The sequence below is a fragment of the Phocoena sinus genome, chromosome 9 (assembly GCF_008692025.1).
Source record: "Phocoena sinus isolate mPhoSin1 chromosome 9, mPhoSin1.pri, whole genome shotgun sequence".
Classification (NCBI taxonomy): domain Eukaryota; kingdom Metazoa; phylum Chordata; class Mammalia; order Artiodactyla; family Phocoenidae; genus Phocoena; species Phocoena sinus.
Window position 1 is genome coordinate 83,603,828 of NC_045771.1, and position 22,869 is coordinate 83,626,696.

General features: G+C 36.6%; 1 pseudogene; it reads left to right on the forward strand.

Moving 5' to 3' along the window:
- LOC116759167 overlaps positions 1-22,869 on the forward strand; it is a 48,751-nt pseudogene that overhangs the window by 20,281 nt on the left and 5,601 nt on the right.

Genomic DNA, 22,869 nt, shown 5'->3' on the forward strand with positions numbered 1-22,869 from the left:
ATGGGAATAGGAACATACATATCGATAATTACCTTAAATGTAAACAGACTAAATGCTTCCACCAAAAGACACAGATTGACTGAATGGATACAAAAACAAGACCCATATATATGCTGTCTACGAGAGACCCACTTCAGACCTAGAGAGACATACAGACTGAAAGTAAGGGGATGGAAAAAGATATTCCATGCAAATGGAAACCAAAAGAAAGCTGGAGTAGCAATTACCATATCATACAAAATGGACTTTAAAATAAAGACTATTAAAAGAGAAAGAAGGACACTACATAATGATCAAGGGATAGATCCCAGAAGAAGATATAACCATTGTAAATATTTATGCAACCAACATAGGAGCACCTCAATACATAAGGCAAATACTAACAGCCATAAAAGGGGAAATTGACAGTAACGCATTCATAGTAGGGGACTTTAACACCCCACTTTCACCAATGGACAGATCATCCAAAATGGAAATAAATAAGGAAACACAAGCTTTAAATGATACATTAAACAAGATGGACTTAATTGGTATTTATAGACATTCCATCCAAAAACAACAGAATACACATTTTTCTCAAGTGCTCGTGGAACAGTCTCCAGGATAGATCATATTTTGGGTCACAAATCAAGCCTTGGTAAATTTAAGAAAATTGAAATTTTATCAAGAATCTTTTCCGACCACAATGCTATGAGACTAGATATCAATTACAGGAAAAGATCTGTAAAAAATACAAATACATGGAGGCTAAACAATACACTACTTAATAAGGAAGTGATCACCGAAGAAATCTAAGAGGAAATCAAAACATACCTAGAAACAAATGACAATGGAGACACGACGACCCAAAACCTATGGGATGCAGAAAAAGCAGTTCTAAGAGGGAAGTTTACAGCAATACAATCCTACCTTAAGAAACAGAAAACATCTCAAATAAACAACCTAACCTTGCACCTAAAGCAATTAGAGAAAGAAGAACAAAAAAACCCCAAAGTTAGCAGAAGGAAAGAAATCATAAAAATCAGATCAGAAATAAATGAAAAAGAAATGAAGGAAACGATAGCAAAGATCAATAAAACTAAAAGCTGGTTCTTTGAGGAGATAAACAAAATTGATTAACCATTAGCCAGACTCATCAAGAAAAAAAGGGAGGACTCAAATCAATAGAACTAGAAATAAAAAAGGAGAAGCCAGAACTGACACTGCAGAAATACAAAAGATTATGAGAGATTAATACAAGCAAATCTATGGCAATAAAATGGACAACCTGGAAGAAATGGACAAATTCTTAGAAATGCACAACCTGCCAAGACTAAATCAGGAAGAAATAGAAAATATGAACAGACCAATCAGAAGCACTGAAATTGAAACTCTGATTAAAAATCTTCCAACAAACAAAAGGCCAGGACCAGATGGCTTCACAGGCGATTTCTATCAAACATTTAGAGAAGAGCTAAGATCTATCCTTCTCAAATCTTCGAAAATATAGTAGAGGGAGGAATACTCCCAAACTCATTCTACGAGGCCACCATCACCCTGATACCAAAACCAGACAAAGATGTCACAAGAAAGTGAACTACAGGCCAATATTCCTGATGAACATAGATGCAAAAATCCTCAACAAAATACTAGCAAACAGAATCCAACAGCACGTTAAAAAGATCATGCACCATGATCAAGTGGGGTTTAACTCGGCAATGCAAGGATTCTTCAATATACGCAAATCAATCAACGTGATACACCATATTAACAAACTGAAGGAGAAAAACCATATGATCATCTCAACTGATGCAGAGAAAGCTTTCGACAAAATTTAACACCCATTTATGATAAAAACACTGCAGAAAGTAGGCATAGAGGGAACTTTCCTCAACATAATAAAGGCCATATATGACAAACCCACAGCCAACATCATCCTCAGTGGTGAAAAACTGAAAGCATTTCCACTAAGATCAGGAACAAGACAAGGTTGCCCACTCTCACCACTCTTATTCAGCATAGTTTTGGAAGTTTTAGCCACAGCGATCAGAGAAGAAAAGGAAATTAAAGGAATCCAAATCAGAAAAGAAGAAGTAAAGCTGTCACTGTATGCAGATGACATGATACTATACATAGAGAACCCTAAAGATGCTACCAGGAGACTACTAGAGCTAATCAATGAATTTGGTAAAGTAGCAGGATACAAAATTAATGCACAGGAATCTCTGGCATTCCTATACACTAATGATGAAAAATCTGAAAGTGAAATCAAGAAAACACTCCCGTTTACCACTGCAACAAAAAGAATAAAATATCTAGGAATAAACCTACCTAAGGAGACGAAATACCTGTATGCTGAAAATTATAAGACACTGATGAAAGAAATTAAAGATGATACAAATAGATGGAGGGATATACCATGTTCTTAGATGGGAAGAATCAACATTATGAAAATGACTCTACTACCCAAAGCAATCTACAGATTCAATGCAATCCCTATCAAACTACCACTGGCATTTTTCACAGAACTAGAACAAAAAATTTCACAATTTGTATGGAAACACAAAAGACCCCGAATAGCCAAAGCAATCTTGAGAACAAAAAACGGAGCTGGAGCAATCAGCCTCCCTGACTGTACTACAAAGTTACAGTAATCAAGACAGTATGGTACTGGCACAAAAACAGAAAGATAGATCAGTGGAACAGGATAGAAAGCCCAGAGATAAACCCACACACCTATGGTCACCTTATCTTTGATAAAGGAGGCAGCAATGTACAGTGGAGAAAGGACAGCCTCTTCAATAAGTGGTTCTGGGAAAACTGGACAGGTACATGTAAAAGTATGAGATTAGATCCCTCCCTAACACCATACACAAAAATAAGCTCAAAATGAATTAAAGACCTATGTGTAAGGCCAGAAACTATCAAACTCTTAGAGGAAAACATAGGCAGAACACTCTGTGACATAAATCACAGCAAGATCCTTTTTGACCAACCTCCTAGAGAAATGGAAATAAAAACAAAAATAAACAAATGGGACCTAATGAAACTCTGAAGCTTTTGCGCAACAAAGGAAACCATAAACAAGACCAAAAGACAACCCTTAGAATGGGAGAAAATATTTGCAAATGAAGCAACTGACAAAAGAGCAATCTCCAAAATTTACAAGCAGCTCATGCAGCTCAATAACAAAAAAACAAACAACCCAATCCAAAAATGGGCAGAAGACCTAAATAGACATTTCTCCAAAGAAGATATACAGACTGCCAACAAACACATGAAAGAATGCTCAACTTCATTAATCATTAGAGAAATGCAAATCAAAACTACAATGATATACCATCTCACACCAGTCAGAATGGCCATCATCAAAAAATCTACAAACAATAAATGCTGGAGAGGGTGTGGAGAAAAGGGAACACTCTTGCACTGCTGGGGGGAATGTGAATTGGTACAGCCACTATGGAGAACAGTATGGAGGTTCCTTAAAAAACTATAAATAGAACTACTGTATGACCCAGCAATCCCACTACTGGGCATATACCCTGAGAAAACCATAATTCAAAAAGAATCATGTACCAAAATGTTCATTGCAGCTCTGTTTACAATAGCCCGGAGATGGAAACAACCTAAATGTCCATCATCGGATGAATGGATAAAGAAGATGTGGCACATATATACAATGGAATATTACTCAGCCATAAAAAGAAATGAAATTGAACTAGTTGTAATGAGGTGGATGGACGTAGAGTCTGTCATACAGAGTGAAGTGAGTCAGAAAGAGAAAGACAAATACTGTATGCTAACACATATATATGGAATTTAAGAAAAAAAACTGTCATGAAGAACCTAGGGGTAAGACAGGAATAAAGACACAGACCTACTAGAGAATGGACTTGAGGATATGGGGAGGGGGAAGGTAAGCTGTGACAAAGCGAGAGAGTGGCATGGACATATATACACTACCCAACGTAAAATAGATAGCTAGTGGGAAGCAGCCGCATAGCACAGGGAGATCAGCTCGGTGCTTTGTGACCACCTAGAGGGGTGGGATAGGGAGGGTCGGAAGGAGGGAGATGCAAGAGGGAAGAGATATGGGAACATATGTGTATGTATAACTGATTCACTTTGTTATAAAGCAGAAACTAACACACCATTGTAAAGCAATTATACTCCAATAAAGATGTTAAAAAAAAAAAAAACAGTGAACACTAGCTCTCTTCTTCCACTTTCCATCCGTCCTTCAACCATTTCCATTGCTCTTGCCTCTGGCACGTCACAGAAACTGCCCTTATAAATGTCAGTTATGATTTCCTAATTGCCATTTTTTAGGAAGTGATGAGTCCTTATTTTAATTCCACTTGACTTCATTGAGTTTTTCCCTCCTACAACTTTACCCTGGCTTCTAGGATCACTCCCTTTCCCAGTTCACCTCCAAACTCTACTATCCTCCCCTATTCTTTGAGCACATCATTGTTGGTGTCTCTACTGTATCAGGTCCTCTTCTCTGCTTACTCTACGCTTTCATCACATGAAAATTGCTGAAGTCCACTGATTTTCACAATCATCTTCAAGGGGACTGTGCCAGAATATTTCTTCCAAACTCAGACACTTTGTCTGAACTAGGGAAGCAGATAATATCTACCTCTATATTCTGTGGATAGGTCTAAATCAGAATAAACGACGTTAAACTTATCTGGCCTGTAGTCCCCTACAATGAATCACAGCAACAGCAGCCTCTCAAGAAATAAATCTAGGTGTAGTTATACTGACCCCTCACTCTCTTACCAAGTTATGCTACACCTACATAAGGTATGTTTCCCAACATGTCATTTAACTCTACTGTCACTGCCTTAGTTCGAAACCTCAGCATTTCTGACCTGGATTAATAACGGCATCTTGCTGTGTTGTTTCTACTTCCCCCTCTCCTCCTTCCACTGCATTATCCACAGTGCCACCAACTGATCCCTGAAAAAATGATTGTGTCTCCTTCATAAATTGAATGCTTCACCTATACTATCAAGATGAAGCTCCTAGACGTGGTAAATCAACAGTTCAGAATCCAGCTCTTGCCGATCTCTTCATCCTAACATCCCACAATTTCCCCCTTCCTACTTCCTGCTTCAGAAATGCTGGACCACAACAGTTCTGTGCACTAGCATGCTATGGGTGGCAATACAGCTTAGTGGCTAAGATCACAGGCTCCAAAAGTAGACTGTGTTTGTTGAACAGCTGTACTAGACACTAACATTTTAAGTCAGGGATAGTGACTTAAGTCATAGGATATCTATGCCTATGTTTCTTACCTGTAAAATGTAGGTGACAATTTTACCTACTTTAAATGAAGGCTTACTGTAAGAAACAAGACATAGAAAGCACTTAAAACAATGTTTGGCACATACTGAAAGCTTGATGATTGTCAGCATCTATTTGGTCACACAGATCCTTCTGCCTAAAATGTTCGTTTTTCCTTTTGACTCTCTGGAAATAACTATTTATCCTTGAAAAATCAGCTGATCATCACTGCTGCCAGGCAGTCTCCCTGATCGCTTACAACCACTCCCAATAGAGTTGAGCACTTTTTCTAGTTCATCATACCACCTGCCAGTATTTTTGCTACACGTTATCACACTGTACAAAAATAGAATTTCATGCCCTACCTTCCTGTAATCTACTACTCTCCAATAGAACTTTCTGTGGTGACAGGAATGTTACACCTGTGCTCTCCCTATGTGGCTAGTGTGATTGAGGAACTAAACTTTTAATTTTACTTAATTTTAAGTAACGTGTCTGGTGGCTACTGTATGGGGCAATGGTGCACTACTCTGTTTTTAGGGAGGAGGAACTTTTATAATTCATTCATTCTCTTCAGTGCATGAAATATGTTACTGAAAATGCCCAGTAAATGCTTATTAATTTGAACAGATCTAGGAATGAACTTCCAGGTAGAGAGCTCTGTCTCACGTCAATTGCAGCCCTTAAAAAGCAATATTGCTTAAGTCCCACTACAACTGGATTTTGTTAACTGTGCTTTTGTCAGTTTGCTTGGTGAAAGGTATTTCCTCATCCTATGAGAAAAGTATAACGATCAGAATCTGTTCCAGGAAGAAAACCTAAATGCCCCCAAGTTTATTTATAATTGCCACTTAAATTTACTAAGTAAAGTAATATTCTAATTTCAATTTCTGACAGAGAACTGGGATTTCTTTAATGAACTTATTCCTGATCTATCCATAAAGACATTTTACTGTTTTTTTTCTACAGCCTTTAATTGACTATTTTATTCACTTAAGTTATTTAATTGCTTGCTACAGCAGGACAAACATGGCCATTTTTGAAGTAGAAATACAGCCATTATTGGCAATCAAATATTAAAAACAATAGATAATAGGTATAGGTACTGCCTTTACTCCTTTCACTAAGAGTCTTTGTATTTGAAGGTTCTAATATCTTGGGAGGCATTTGTGTTGTTTTTTCGCCCTATGCTAAAGCCTCTATGTGTATGGATGCAACGCAAATCCTTAGTAATATGTCATTCAAATGATGCCTACTGAACACACAAGCACTTTTAAAAGCAATAAGAAAAAAAAACAGAAAGCAACAAGAACATATTATGCAAAAAAGTGATTAGCATACACAAAGACCTTAACTTTCAATAGTTGTGTATTCCAAAACTAGTGGTAAAACTTTGAGCTCTGTTTGAATGAGTGGAAGGGAAAGAAGAGTTCAGCCAAATTAAATGTCTAGGCATTTCAACTTTGAGAACTCAGCAGCAGGTACACACCATGGAACAGTGACAATGGATTTAACAGAGGGTAATTACCGCCACTAAAGAGGATGCCTTGGTTACTGTTATAAATAGAAAGTAGGCACTCCTATTTTCCAGTGTGTCTTAAGTGATAGGACAAGATGTGAATGTTATGTTAAATTACTTCATTTCCTCTAGACGTCATGTTATAAACACCACAAAAAGTTTCAGAACTCTGTGTATATCTTTGTCCTCGGAATATTGAAATCTTTCTCTTGAAAAGAAATAACTTTGCTAAGTAAAAAGCTAATGACTGACCCTTAAGAGACAACGAAGTAGAATCCCCTTATTTCCAGATGTAAACAAAAAAGAAGGACCAGAGAGGATTAGCAAGTTGACCTGCATTAAACAGCCAGAGTTTAGGGCAAAACCCGCTTCTCCTGGCTTCCACTATAGTGCTTTTCCCTATACAAGGATTTTTAACAATTAGGATTATTTCGTTTATTTTCTCCCTTTTAAGCAGTAATAGTTCCTCAAACAGGTTTTCCTTCTGCAATCCTTCTGCAATCCTTTGAGGATGATTTAGCAATGTTTGAATTTGCATGTGTAATATTGCATTTATTTGCATCACTACCTTGCCCACTGCTACTTAAATATATTTTTTGTTTCATGCAGCCCAATGTTTGCAAATCAGTGATGCCAGTCATCACTAAATACCTGAAATGTGTTGGTTAAGAGTCTTAATGATCTGGCATGCAGGTGGAGTGAAAACAGACTCTGTACATGGCTGCCATTATGCTAACTACAAAATAGAAATAAATGTCATTTATTTAAACCCTACATTAAATGGTGTAAACAGAGTAACTTAAGCAGCACTAAGCAACTGACATAACTCCTTAGGAGTACTTATGTCCTCAAGCATCAAGCATCACAGTTGTCAGGTACTATATAGCTCATATTTTGATTTCGATTAATGTAGATGATAGCAGTTTCAATCACATTCTTCAGTATTTGATTTTAAGATTAATACACTCTCTACCTGGCTTAAACTGCTTATTCAACAGACAATTGCTAAGCACTTTGCTTATGTGTGGCTTTCAGAGATCTGGTGTCCTATGGCTTTCAATTTAGCTTTCAATTTACTTATACAGTTTATGTATTTGAATTTATTTTATACAGTTTGTACATCATCACACAGATTGCCATTCAAAGACAGAAAGTATCCTAACCGAAAATATACATGAGCTTTATTAGTCACTGGTTCTGTAAGTCTGGACAAGTTACTTAGGTTTCAGATTTCTCATACACACAGTGTTAGTGCTTTCATCATTCAATTACAATGAGCATTACAGGAGGAAGCAAAACCATAAGAAACCCACATAAACACAAAGTATTGAAGAACGTTAAGCTCCCAGTAAATATTAGGTATTTTTACTTTCCAATAATCGCATTGAATGGAGGCTCGTTAACACTTATGTATTGAAGTCTACACATCCAATACCATTTGAAAAAGTTTTTTTTCATTAAACTATTATTGATATGGCAGACATCTGACTGGACACTAGGAATATACTGAGGAATCAGCAGTAAATGAGATGGAAATAGTATTTGCCCTCTAGAGAAGAAAATTTGGTGTTGAACAAGTAATTACAAAGCATGAGCTGTTTCAAAAGAGCAGCATAGCTGGATATGGAGCTAAATCCTCGTCATGTGCAGAGAGAATTACTGAGAAAGGGAAGACTGTACTAATGAGGATGGGGCGGAACTAATAAATTTCCCTTTGGAAATGTTGAGTTTGTAATTCTGCGAGCTATCCACATGTATGAACAGTTGAAAATGTGCATTTGAAGTTCAAAGGGGATATTTGGTTAGAGACTTAAGTCTCAGTGTTACTGCCATACCCTTACACTAAGGCATATAATTTACATTAAGGAAGGGGATGGGATGGAAGAGATCAAGTGCTTAGATTGAGAAGAGAAAGGCACTAAGGAGAATGGAGACTTAGGTAACAATGTTGAAAAACTCCAACAGTTTCCGGTCATTTGAGAGGAATAGGAAACTTTGGAGAAAATGATGGAACAGTAAGAAGAAAACCAGGAGAATATGGAATCACGGAATTTGAGTGAAATGCTCCAAAGGAAGGTGATCTAAATGGAAAGGTCTGAAGAGGTCAAGAAGGTAGTATATTTAAAAGAATCTAATGGATTTGATAATGTAGAGATTATGGGAGAGGTTTCAGAAAAGTTGTGAATGCAGAATCCAATGAAGTGTGTTCAGAAATGAGTAGATATGAGAACAGAGTTTAAAGAACTATCGCTGAAGAGTATGAGAGAGAGAGAATCTGTAGTTGAAGGGGAATACAGCTAAACGGGGGTCATTCTTGTTTCTTTTGGTTTAATGTTTGATAAACTAATTTCATGAGTATATAACTTTTAAAGAGGGCAAAGTTGAAGAAACAAGAGGGGGAAATAATAAAGGCATTTACTCTCTCTGAATATTCCTATATTCTATTTTAGAGCATCTAAAGCAATCACTAGACCAACATAAAAGGATGCTGAAAATTAACAACACTTTAATTACACATTTTGGGTGTTGTGACCATCTTTGACATAGCACCCTATGAAGTGAATCCTATAATTTCAACTAAAGAACACTGATTCCTCAAGATGTTCTATGATAAAAGTTCTGTAATCAAATAATTTTGGGATACATATGTACTATAACAACTTACTGGAAATTTACCAACAGTATTTGTAAGCAAAGGCTCTGAAGATCCTATAGTTAAAACTTGGTATTCGGAACCTGACAGTTCTGCAAATTATTAGGCTATGATATCCTTTCCTTCCATTGATATATCAATTTTTTTTCCGCAACACTTTGAAATATGATTCTAGGGTTCAGAATGAGTTCCACAAGGTTCTAGGATCATCTGAGGTCCCTAATGTTGATGAAGAAAGTCTGAGTAACTTGTTGAGGAAACATATATTTCACTTTCTATGCAACATAATTCTAGAACGATCCAACATTAAGAGAATGAGCTATTCTAGAACCACCATAATTCCCAAGCTTTTCCAAATACATGATAGGGGAAAAAAATTTCTTTAGGACGCCACTCATACCCACTGTGAATTATTTGAAACTTTTGGAAAATTATTAGACATCCCTTAAAATTTCTCTAGAACATGAGGTCTGAGCTAATTAGTATATTCATTTTACTGATTCATCCATTCAACAATATTTCAGGGACATGTACTATGTGTTAGGTTCTGTTCTTGGTTTTAAGGATATAGAAATGAACAAAACAATAAAATCTCTGCCTTCATTTGCTTATAGCCTAATATAAAAGATATAAAGAACTGTGTACTATATAGGTAGCAATAAGTGTTATGAAGAAAAATCAAGGAGGTTAAGGGGTTAGAAAGTGATGAAAGAATGAAAGAAAGGGTGGTAGGGAAGGCATTCTTGAGGAGGTGGTATTTGGGAAGAGATGAAGATTTGGGAAGATTTCAGTGAAGTAGGAAGTGAGCCACAGGAAACACACGAAGAGATCAGCCATTCTCAAAAGCTCTGAAATGGGGGCTTGGAGAGTTCAAGGAATAGTAAGGAGTCCAGTGTGTCTTGAGGAAAGAGGGACAAAAGTGCAGGGGTAGGGGGGAGTCAGGAAATAAAATTAGAAAGGAAGACGTGGCTAAAAATGTAGAGCCTTGTGAGCCACAGAAAGGAATCTGGAATTTTATTCTGAGTTTGACGGGAAATTACTGGAGTTTTGGGTTTTTTTTGTTTTTCATCTGGAAGATAATTGGTAGGAGTTTGATGTTCAATCAACTTGGTTGTTATATAGAAGACTCTTCATAATAGCTGTTAATTTTGGTGTGATGCATTTCAAAAATTCAAATTTCATTGGTGGGCCCATTCCCTTAAAACAATATCAATTTGGACTCTTTAGTTATCATCAACCCTTTGATAACTGTAGAAGAACTTCAAGAATCGAATTGCAGTATGTCTAATACGATATTATTTATGGTTAAAAAAATACATTGCCAGGTATTCTCAACTCAGGCTGCACATTTGAGACACCTGCGAGATTTTTAAAGCTACCTTTGCAGACCGTGACACCTGGAGATTCAGACTCATTTTGTTTGGGTTGGGGTCCTGGTATTGACATTTTTTTAAAAGTACCCCACATGTTTACAATGTGCAGCCTGGTTTGAAAATCACTACCATCAACTTTACCTGTGCATGCAGTACACTAAAATATAAAAGGCCTTGAAAGACAAAACCAAACTGACAGGATGGCTTGCCCTTGGGGAAGCTAATAATAAATGATGATCAAAGAGGACTTCAGGACATTTAAATGCTCATGGTGAGACTATATTCTTGATACCTCTACAAATAAAGTATATGTAAATTTAAAATGGTGACTATTTAAAAGAATGAAAGAGTATATAATAGCTTGTTTTGTAAAGCTTACAAGGCATGTGATTTTTTTTCCCTTTAGGGACAGTACTGTTTGAGCAGCTGTCGCGCTGCCTCACTTGTCCTAAATGGCACTTTCGTGTGGAAGGAAGCAAATAGGATGATGCCAGCAAAGTGATCGGATCATATCTCACTAATTTGCACTTTCCTATCACATCAAACTAATCGGGAAGAAGGATTTTAAAGTTCACCTTTTGTTGATGCAATAAAATAGGATCAAAGCCCTTGATTTGGGCCAGTTAAAGTTTGTGGCCTAGTGGTCATCTGATCAGTTTGGTTTGGCAATAAAATCCAATTGAAGAAAGATGAAGTAAGGTTTTTAGTCTCAACAGAGCCTCTCTTTAACAATGAGAGCTATACCCTTAGTTCTTCATGCAAAGAGCAGATTTTTGGTAAAATGGTGACAGAAGCCTGTCATAGATTTCAAATAATAATAAATTGAATTATATCAGAAAGTCATCAGGTACTTATTGGACATACTTCACTGGTATCCACCTGATTTTGCAGAAAATACGTTTGGGTTTGACTCTTCAATGCTTATTGTCTTCATTGATTTGGCCAATTTACCTCCAAGTTTTAGATTCGTCATTTGTAAGACGGAGAAAATTTTGTGTCTATGTGACTACTGTTGTCAGGATTATGTAAAATATTACAAGTGCTAAATGTCATGTGAGTCGGTATAATAATATGCACTCAAAAGAGTTTGAGCAAGAAAGAGCATGAGATTTGGAGTCTGACAACCAAGATTTGAGCCCAGATTTCTTCATTTGCTTGGTCTAGCATCACGGTCAATAACTGAATTAGTCTGAAATCCAGATTCTTAATCAAAACTTTTTGTCATAAACCAGTGTTTGATTAGTTTAAGTAAACTGTGGAGTACATTATTTACTCAAACTTTTATTTCCTTCTGCCCTTGTCACTTCCAAATATCCCATCAGGAGTAACACAATGCTTGCTTTTTCTTTTCTCCTTTTCCTCTTTTTACTTTACTTCCATCCCATCTCTTTTCCTAATGAAGTCTCAACTCTGCCCTATCGATTTGCCCCAAAGGCACACAAGTGACAACACCTACAAGGATGTTCAAAAACTGGGTGGATCAAAATGTTTACCATTGCTGGGCTTCCCTGGTGGCACAGTGGTTGAGAATCCGCCTGCTAATGCAGGTGCAGGGGACACAGCTTTGAGCCCTGGTCCGGGAAGATCCCACATGTCACAGAGCAACTAAGCCCATGCACCACAACTTCTGAGCCCGTGCGCTGCAACTACTGAAGCCTGCTCGCCTAGAGGCTGCGCTCTGCAACAGAAGAAGCCACCTCAATGAGAAGCCCACGCATCGCAACGAAGAGTAGCCCCCACTCGCTGAAACTAGAGAAAGCCCGCTTGTAGCAACGAAGACTCAACGCAGCCAAAAATAAAATTAATTAATTTTTTTAAAAAGTTTACCATTGCTAATTTTTATGATTACAAAGAGGTACATGATCGCAAATAATACCATATATCAATACATTTTTTAAACTATAATTTTAGAGTACTGAGTTTTAATTTCCTTTTTTATTCTAATTGTTACTTGGTATTTTTGTTTCCTGGAAAATATATGGCCATAATCAAAGGAAGACAATGTGTCTGACGAGATCAGGTTCATTACCCTTTGACACTAGCATTTTGGTTGTCTAGAAGCTCAGTGGACTCACACTAAAATATTGTTATCCCTTTTTTCATCACATTTAGAAGTCAGTGATATATACCAAAATATCCTAATTTCTCCATGTAATAGTTCAGTTTTTGCAATGAAAAACTTTTCTGGACATGAGCCAATCCTTATACGGAACTTGAGTTCTAATGTATTAACCTGAAAATATAGTGACTAGATGCTCAATAAAATTATTACTGAATGAAATAAGAATCAACAAACTGAAATGCTCTATTGGAAAAAAATGAATACGTGATCCCAAATAACAACGTATTTTTATCCTTCTCACAAAAACAATGCTATAGAAAGACCAAAGACAACTTTATGCGACAACAAATACCCTGGAAGACGGCAGCATGATGCCTGAATTGGCTGAGGTAATAAAACGACTGTGGAGAGATCCAGGAATTCAGGCCTGCTTTGAAAGGGCATCTGAATATCAGGTCAACGACTCAGCAGCTTAGCAAGTGAATGCGTTTCGACAGGAACTGTAGCTGAAACATCTACATTTAAGAATTGTAACTCTGTATGCTCTACATTTGTAATCACAAATGATGAAAGTAAATGGCTTTACATTTTATCATACTAAAAAGCAAGTGAAGAGAAAGAAAAAAAGATCAAGATGGTGCAATAAGATGTAAGAAACATAACCACAGGAGGATTTTAAATAACTAATTTTGAACCTATATGTCTGAGAAGATATATATGTTGTAAATATTTTCTCCCAATTAAAAAGATTTAATCCTTACACACTAAGTTCAACATGAACACAGACTGGTAACATGCACACTGAGGTCTTGGGCTATTCACTTCATCTCTATTCAAGTTACTCAAATCATCTTCTAAAATAACCTTATTAATGATACATGCTTTGGCTCCATTGGTTTGATGGGCATGATATAGCATTTTAGAAGAAAGTTATGTATTGATTTGAAAAACATTTGTATGTTGTGGGATTCTTTTTGAGTCTCAAGCAAGATTATATAATTTTCACAACTTTTAGCCATAAGGAAATTAGGATGTTGTAACAATGTTTATAATTTCATTATCAAAATGATTTTAAATTTCCATTTTAGTAAGTGGTCCTTGACCTGTCCCATGGTTACATGCTTATAAGCATGTGTGCACATGCATGTAAATATAATGTCAATACTTATTCTATATTTCTGTCCATGCATATGAATGTGTAAAAGGGTAAAAATAGCAGTTCTTCTGAGGCTCCCAACAGAACATGCTAGCAGTACTTTAAAAAGCAGTTAAGTAAAAGTTAAACAAATGAAAGATTATTTGAGGACAGAACAGTAAGACGTGCATGATGCTTCAGATTTTTAAGCATAACGAGTAGGAGGATTATGGAGAGAAAACAAACCATATAAGTTCTAGGAAAACATAACAACAGTCTTCTGTGATTGCTCATCCGTTTTCACTTTAAATTCCAAAATCCAATGGACATATTGCCCTTGGAGGAAAGTCCTGCTCTTATCTCTCTGATGACCTAGAGAATGGATATCATCCTGTGATTACATCAACAACGTTTTAATACTAAGCTATAGTATAAAGCATCGCTTTTTGATATGAATCATTGATAAAGGCAGTCACAATCAGAAACTGAGTTATGGAATATTCTCATAAAATGTTGCTTAGCAATGTTCTGGGGAGAGAAGAAGAGAAGGATAGTTCAACACTTGTAATTCATACATTTAGTTTCAGATACATATTACTGGTTAAACATTTTCCCTTAAAATAATGTAACTTGTATTTGCAATTATATTATCATCATGTTTACCAAATTCTTTGCTCTTTGATAACAAAAAATTTTACATATTGTATACCCAAAATGGGCAAATAGAATGACATTTTATTGCTTTTCCTAGACTTTCTAATCTTTAATTTTAGCTTTTTTCTTTGTTTTGACACATGAAATATATTTTACACTGGCACTATCACATTTCAGATTCATATCAAAAGCATCTGTCTGTTCTTCAAGTTTAGCAAATCTACACAATATCTATTTGCATCCATTTTTGTGAACCTCGCCAGTAATGATTTTTAACCACCCACATCGATTTGCAAAGAGCCGTAGAATAACGACAGGAAAAAGAAAGTTTTCATTTAAAATTTAAAAATTTAAATGTTAACTTTCTTTTCCCTTAGGGATTCTTAAAGGGAAGATTAAGTAAAAGCCTGCTAAGAAAAATAGTTAAATGGCCATTGCTTTCTTCCAAAAATTAACAGCCGATTTTTTTCTTTCAAATACTTAATTACATTCATGTTTTAAAACTAAATACACTATCAGATTGATAACACATCCATTTTATTTCATATGCATTATACAGGGCAGGGGTCTTTCTTTTCCTTCTCCTCTCTTCCTTTCTACCTCCCCTCCTTCTTTTCCTTTCTTTCCTTCTTTCTATTTATTCATCCACCCGTCCAACCATCCATCCATTTTTTTGTGTGAAAGTGAGATATTTGTTATTCTCTCAAACCTAGCAACCCTTTAAGTTGAGGCCAGCAAAGAGGTGAGTCCTAATCAGAGAATGTTGTTTGTTGGCTACATAACATCTCTCCCCTAACCAGTACTAGCAAACTGAAAGAAAAGGGTCATGAGAGTGGGAAAAATTTTAATTAATACTTCATGGTTTGCTGATTGGGCTGTCCAGTGTGTGACTTAAACTCCACGTTTTAAGATTCAACATGGACTTTACTAGGAGAATACTATTTTTATATGATTAGGAAAAGAATCAGATATTTTTTAAGTGATTTGAGCTGGATGTATTCAGGGTCTCTGGTTTAAGTTTTAGACCACAGGCTTGAGCACCCAAATTCTATATTTGTTTATTAAAATGAACATCTTAAATGCAAATTTGTCACTCTGCTACTGCTTCGCTTGAGATCATTTATGCATGCAAATAAAAGTACATTAAAATGTGTCTTTACCAAAGCATTCATTCAGCTATCATTAAAATGAATTTAATCTCTGTCATGGCAGGTATGTTTTTGTTTGGTTCGGTTTGGTTTGGTTTTTGCTCCTGCATGAGCTGACCAGTAGTATACTACCACATCTGCAGCCCTGAGTTAACAGGAAATTCACCAAGGATCTGGCTTCAAAAATCGAAAAGAGATAAACTAGAACATTTTTCCAATACTTTCTTCTGATATTTCTATCTTGATTTGTCTTTAATAAAATTAAACTTTATTAGAATAAAACATGGTGATAAATTTTCACATAATACATATATGTGTTTCTGAAGTGTGATTGTCTATTGGTCCTTGGCCAAAATCCCTTTGAGGCACTTGGCAATTCTTAGTTTATTTCAGCTTAAAATCAGAAAGTTCCTCCAAGAATAAATTATCTATATTGCTGTTGAATTTATTAAAAAAATAAAATAAAATAGCATTGGCTTTCAAGGCATTGTGCTAGGTGCTAACGCATAACAGCCCTTCAGCTTATTCCCTGAAAACGTCAACTGTTGAGTAATAACTAATATTCAGTTAGATTATACCTCTCATTCTGTCTGGATGGATACATGCCCATTATGATCTTCCTAGTTAGGTTATATGTATAAACTTGGTTCAATATAATGGGCAATTTTGTCATAAAAACCTTACCAGGCTATTGCTATCTCTATTTAACAATTTTATAGAAATAGCCATATTGCTAAGCTCCTAAAGCCTTAGTATCAAAAGTGTATAATAAGTGATTTTCAACTGTTTTTAAAGCAGTGATACAGTTTGTTTTAGTCCAAAGACATGATCTGGTTTGAAGGATGAAGCTAAGAACAGTTTGTTTCCTCTAATCTAACAGACTTTTCTAGACCACACAGCTTAATCAGATTCACTCCTGCCTCTCACCACCTGTGAGAGATCCTGTGGGCAGGAGGAGGACAGTATTTCTCCTGGTAACAGTAGGGTTTTTAAATATGGCCTCCGGTGAAGAGTGAAGGACACACTGAGGCACTGATGGAAGCGAAGAGGAGGTTGGAAAGGATACAGTGTGGAATTTCAGCTTTCTATCCCCAGGAGTGTGATTTGGGAGTGGGTCAGCAATTTCATGAACTAGTTCCAGCATGAACCAGCAAGAAAGTCAAAAGTTTCTTCTGTTACTGAGCTAACCAGATATAGCCATGGTTCTTAATGAAAACGATTCCGATTCTTAAACTAAACGATCCAGGAGACACAACACAACCACCATCAAATTATGATATTAAAACCAGTCTCTCTCTTAAAATTTGAAGTGCCTACATACAAACAACAGCCTTTTCAGACCAGTCTAGTGACCATCATTACAAGGTAGCATTTTTGGGATGATCTAAGTCCTATAAGGAGAGCTTTCTTCTCAAATGTCTATTCAGATGCCAGTGAATCCATCACATCATCCTTATAAAATATAAACTAAGGCAGCATTCATCCAGTTGCCGTTTAAAAAAAAGGTCCCAGAGGTCAGCTGTGTGTCACACTCAGTGCTCTGCAACATCCCAGACACCATGTTCTTGTAATTCTGAGGAGCAGAGTTGGAAAAGCACCAGTCTGGAGTTTCACAACTTTAATGGGCTCTAAACTAAAAATTCATTTGTACTCAATACTGATATCTTCTAGTACAAAGTTAAAATTATATATGCTATTTTATTTGTTTTTCTTATTAGCTACCTGAACGATTTGGACAGAAGAGCAGCTCCTGGCTACGTCCCAAATGATCAAGATGTTCCACATTCTCAAGTGAAAACAACTAGAATCACTGAAACTCAATTCTCCTGTTAAAGACTTGCATTTCAGGTATGATCCAATGTCTCTTTGAACTCTCAACAGAAATATGCATCAGACACAATATTTCTTCATGGAGAAGAGCTCTAACCCATGGTCAAGTGCAGTGAGTCCTTGGGCATGCTCACTAGGCCTCAGGTACTTTCAGTACCACTGTCTTTCATTGCCCTCCTGTAGCTCTACATGCCAACCCTCACCCTGAGCCTCACCCTTTCCCTCCAGCAAAAATGCCTCTGTTGGGCTTCCCTGGTGGCGCAGTGGTTGGGAGTCCGCCTGCCGATGAAGGGGACACGGGTTTGCGCCCCGGTCCGGGAAGATCCCACGTGCCGCGCAGCGGCTGGGTCCGTGAGCCATGGCCGCTGAGCCTGCGCATCCGGAGCCTGTGCTCCGCAACGCGAGAGGCCACAGCAGTGAGAGGCCCGCGTATGGCAAAAAAAAAAAAAGCCTGTCTTGAGTAGGTGGGAGCTAGATTTCATTTTCCTCATAGTTGAAACTGATATCCTACTTTGGCAAAAAAAAAAAAAAAAAGGAAATATATTTAAATAACATTTAACCAAGAGGTGCCAGGGATCGTATTTCCTGGGCCTTCCTACTCTCCCATTTGCTTGAAATATTCTTAATTTGTCTTCTTAGTTAAAAACAAATGAAAACAATTGAGAATTATTTGAATGTGACGCTATTTACTGGAATAACAAAGCCTATTTTATAAGCATGGTTTGGGTATAAAGATGAGTCCATTATTTTCATTGCTGTTGCATTATCAAGACACTCCTAGAAATTCTATTGTAAAATTACTCACTTACTATACCAAGAAATCGAAATCCATACCATAGTGTTAGAAAATGTCCCTTGACACTTAAGTACTTCTCCCTATGATTGCGGATGAGATGGAGTATTCAACATTAAAACCATGTTCTAGTGTACCCCCTGGTAATGAAAAAAGTCAGTAAAAACATAGTTCAGTCATTCATGTATGAGATAATGGGAATATTTTTTAAAAGTATAAAAAATGAAAAAAATGTGACATGAATTATTTGTATCCATTTATGAGGGAAATTTGTTTCACTGGGATCAAAGTTTAATATTTTTAAGTATTAAAACTACTGACACATAATATCTCATTAGAATAGTTATTATATGGATGGCCAGGATATTTTCAAGTTAATATGGAAGAAAGCCCTTCAAAATTTACCCCTCATTTTCAGGCCCACAAATAGTTAATTTTCTGAAAGATGAACCAAAGATCAAACCAGGATAAAGGAACTGCAAAGACTGGGATGGACATCTCTTTTGGCAAATGTAAGCTGTTTGTCTTCGGGCTTGTCATCACTGTGGCACAGTGCCTCTTTAGCAACTACTTTCTCCAGACTCGTGATCTTTGGTCCAGTTTTCAGAGTTTTCCTTTGAGAACCCAAGTCCAATTCCTCCTCTCTGCCCCTCCTAAGCCTGTCCGTACATTTGTGGCACACTCACTTTTCTCTCTTACTCTCCTTTCTCCTCTCCAAATTTCTCACTGAAACACAGACTAGAAGCTGAGTGTAGGCCTTGGGGCTAATCCTACCAAGGTCCCAATCCCAGGTTCTCCGTTAATTAGCAGCAGTTTTTGAGGAATAAAGCTACTTTTTCTTTACTTGCCTCATGAGGTTGTTGTGAAGATTATTGAAATGAAGTACCAGCACAGAGTTATAACTTGGTGTCCGCTTACCTTACGTAAGTTAATGGAATCTTCTGGATCCTAGACTGTCTGGATCATAATAAGCCAATTTTAACACTTAATGCCGTACACTGAACACCTAGAATGACCCAATCCTGGTCATTCTCTACAACCAATTTAGTATCTTGTCAGAAATAGTCACTAGCATGAATTATCTTTTTAGTACATCTGTTCCTTGAACATTCCAAGCCTTAGAGTCTTCACACCTACTGCTCTCCTTGCCTAAAATGCCCTGACCCTGGATCTCTGCAAAGACTGGCCTCTTCTTATCATTAAGCTTCCAAATCAAAGGCTGTCTCCTCATGGAGCCTTGACCATCCTACCTACTACCCATCCCTTAACATCCCTGTCACTACTACACCCTGCGGAGTGTGGGTAAGCACATAAGAACAAGCTCTCAGGAGTGGGGGGAGGGAGGGCAGCCTGATTTTTGGCCCTTGATGAGTCCCCAGGTGCAAACACCCTGACAATAGCCAATTTCAACCTACCAACATGATGCCACTAAATGTAGAGTTGGGAAGAAATACGAACAAGCAGTTCTTTCTAGCCGCGCCAATGTGAGCCAGTACCGTTACACAATTGATAATATTGCACTATTTTTCTCTTTTGAAACATACCAATATATGAAATTGCCTTGTTTATCAGTTTGTTCTTTTTCATTCTGTTTCTGCGTCACGTGCTCTGAGCTCCAGAAGGCCAGGGGCCATATTTGCTTACAACTCCTGTGATTATCACACTGACCAACACGGAGCAGACACACAGTCAATCCTGGCTGGAGGAATAAATGCACTATGCCAGGCACCTATGAACACTACCTTCACACCCTGACTGTAACACGGTGAATGGGCATTGCTATCCTTACGGAGGACAAATGGTCAAGAAATGGAGGCTAAAACAAAGTAAAAGGCTTCCCCAAGATCACACACAGAAGTGCTAGAAATGTGATTAAAATGCATATCTTCCTAACTTCAAATATCACACGTCTTACACTGCTCATCACTGATGGGCTATAAGGTAAATTGGGCTGGAAACCATTCCTTTTCTGTACAGTAAGTGCTTTCTCCAGTGTTGTTGGTCATTCACAATTCCCTTCAAAGAGAAGAGGGAAGGGGGAATAAAAGGACAGTCTATTGGGGAGGTATCTCTCAGTTGTCACCACTCTGTGGTACTTTACCACTCTGTGCTTCTAAAACGAGGCTAGATGCGACGATTGCCAATGAAGACACAGAACCTCAGAAAATCATGTTCATTTCCCGAAACGTCAAGTTCACTCAGTACCAATATCATATTCATACATTTTTTAAAACAATTTTTTGAATATTATACAGCATTTGCATTAGGATGCTAGACTTTCATTGGTGTATCATCATTTTCCTGTCCTTTTATAAGTCTTTGGTTAATTCTGTAAAGCATTTTAAGTTGTATAAGTGATCTATTCTACTTTCATGTATCACCGGCCCTTATGAAGGAATGAGAAAGGTCTTGCTAATTCTCTATTACAGTATTGATGCTAAAATGTAAGATGCTTGTGAATTGGATTGTGAAGCTCAGTTAAGACTTATTTTGACATAACATTTTCTATACTATGCAACTATTACCTCTTTCGCACCCACTAAAACAGGTTTTCAGCTCTTTTGTTTTCTTAATAGGTTTTGCTTTCTCTCTGGCTTAAGAGAGTGTGTTATTAAAGGCACTGTCTATGAGGAAGAGAATGTGGAGAATTTCTTTACAAACAAATATTTAAACAATAAAATTTTGAAAATACTTAAATTTTACTATAAAACAAAAAACACAGCTATACGTACTTTTAAGGAACTATTTTAATCATTTAAATACATTTTTAAGTTTAGTCACAGCAATTGAGTTATATTAATCCCTTAATAAATTCTCACAGCTAAATCACTTTTTTTCAAGTGTTAAATAGGTTTATCCTAAAGCACATAGGCTTTTTCAGTGTAACATTTCATAGTATTTCAAAATAGGAATTGTAAAAAATAAGGTACCTTCCCACTTCATTTCAGTAAGTGCCCAGGTACTCACATTAGCACTGATTTGTATTCACATAGCATAAATTATCCTAAGACTATTTAAAACTAAAGACTGAATTTACATATTAAATTCAAGAACTATAGAATTTTAAACAGGAACATCAAAATGAAAAAATTCTCTCTGTCCAAGTACTGTATCATCCTCATATATCACCTAATTTAATGCAAATTTCCTTAGAGCTCTTATCAAACCAGAACTCCAACTGTCAAACTGGTAAAATTAATTCTCCTTACAGAAGTTACTAAGTAAACAGAAAATGCAATGCAAACGTGAGCCCTTTTATTGCTATAAAATAATTCCGCAGGGCAAAGAACTTACATATTTACAAGGATTTATCAGTTATAGAGAAGTCCTTTCTTCCTAATTGCTTTATGATTAAAAAATAGAACTGAAAGGACATAGAACTATACGGAAGCTAGGGAAAAGAGGTCAGCAACCATTACAACATAGAGCTTTAGATTTTGTACCTGTTATATAACTATTTGCAACAGTGTTTAGTGGATCCATGATATGAAATAAATCGTAATTGTTTTGAGTTTAAAGTTGAATCATGTGCACTATGTTCATTTCTGTGGGAGTATGAGACAGCTTAGCAGTGAGTCTGGTTGTCTACCCAGCAGCTATATCCCAACTTAGCTTTGTTGTTCTCTATTAGATCTCACAGAGCAGTAACTCATGTATAACTGTACCTTTGTTTCAGGTATGTTCATGGTTAATGTTACCAAAATTATAAGCTATATAAGATGATGTCTAATTTATTCTGATAGAATTTACTTTGATGACTTTAAAAATTATATTATTCAATAATCAGAGAATTATCTAGTGGGCATTTTAAGTTACACACACACATTTAGTAGGAAATATATGATGGTATTAACAATTACGGGAGTCTAGAGACCCAGCTTCCCTTGTGGTTGTAAATCCTTTGGATTCTGTTTTTAATAAAAAGCAATTAAGGGATTTAGAATGACCTCTCTGCATATACTTTTTATCTGCAAGCATCTGCCCTAATCTATTTTCAGAACTGGGTACCAGGGAAAGACTTGGTTGAGCCATTTTGCTGTGGCTGCGTAGTGGTGACACAGATCTACCTGTTGGCCCTGACATACGTAGCCACCTTAGGATTTTATACCTAGACTTATTGTGCTGATTAATTTATAATGCATATAAATGTCGAATCACTGTGCTGTACACCTGAAATAATACAATTCTATATGTCAACTATACTTCAATAAAAAAATTAAAAAGTTATACCATTGCTGATACAGTCAAATATGTTGAATAAACCCCATTCAACAGAATAGTTTAAAATAAATTTCTACTCAGATTAGATCCTATTTTTCTGTGCTCAAATATATAAATGATGTCAGAAATTGTTATTTTTCCAAGAGAGTCACATGCTTATAGGATGAGCAAAGACATCTCACAAATAAATTAGCTGCAGTAACATTA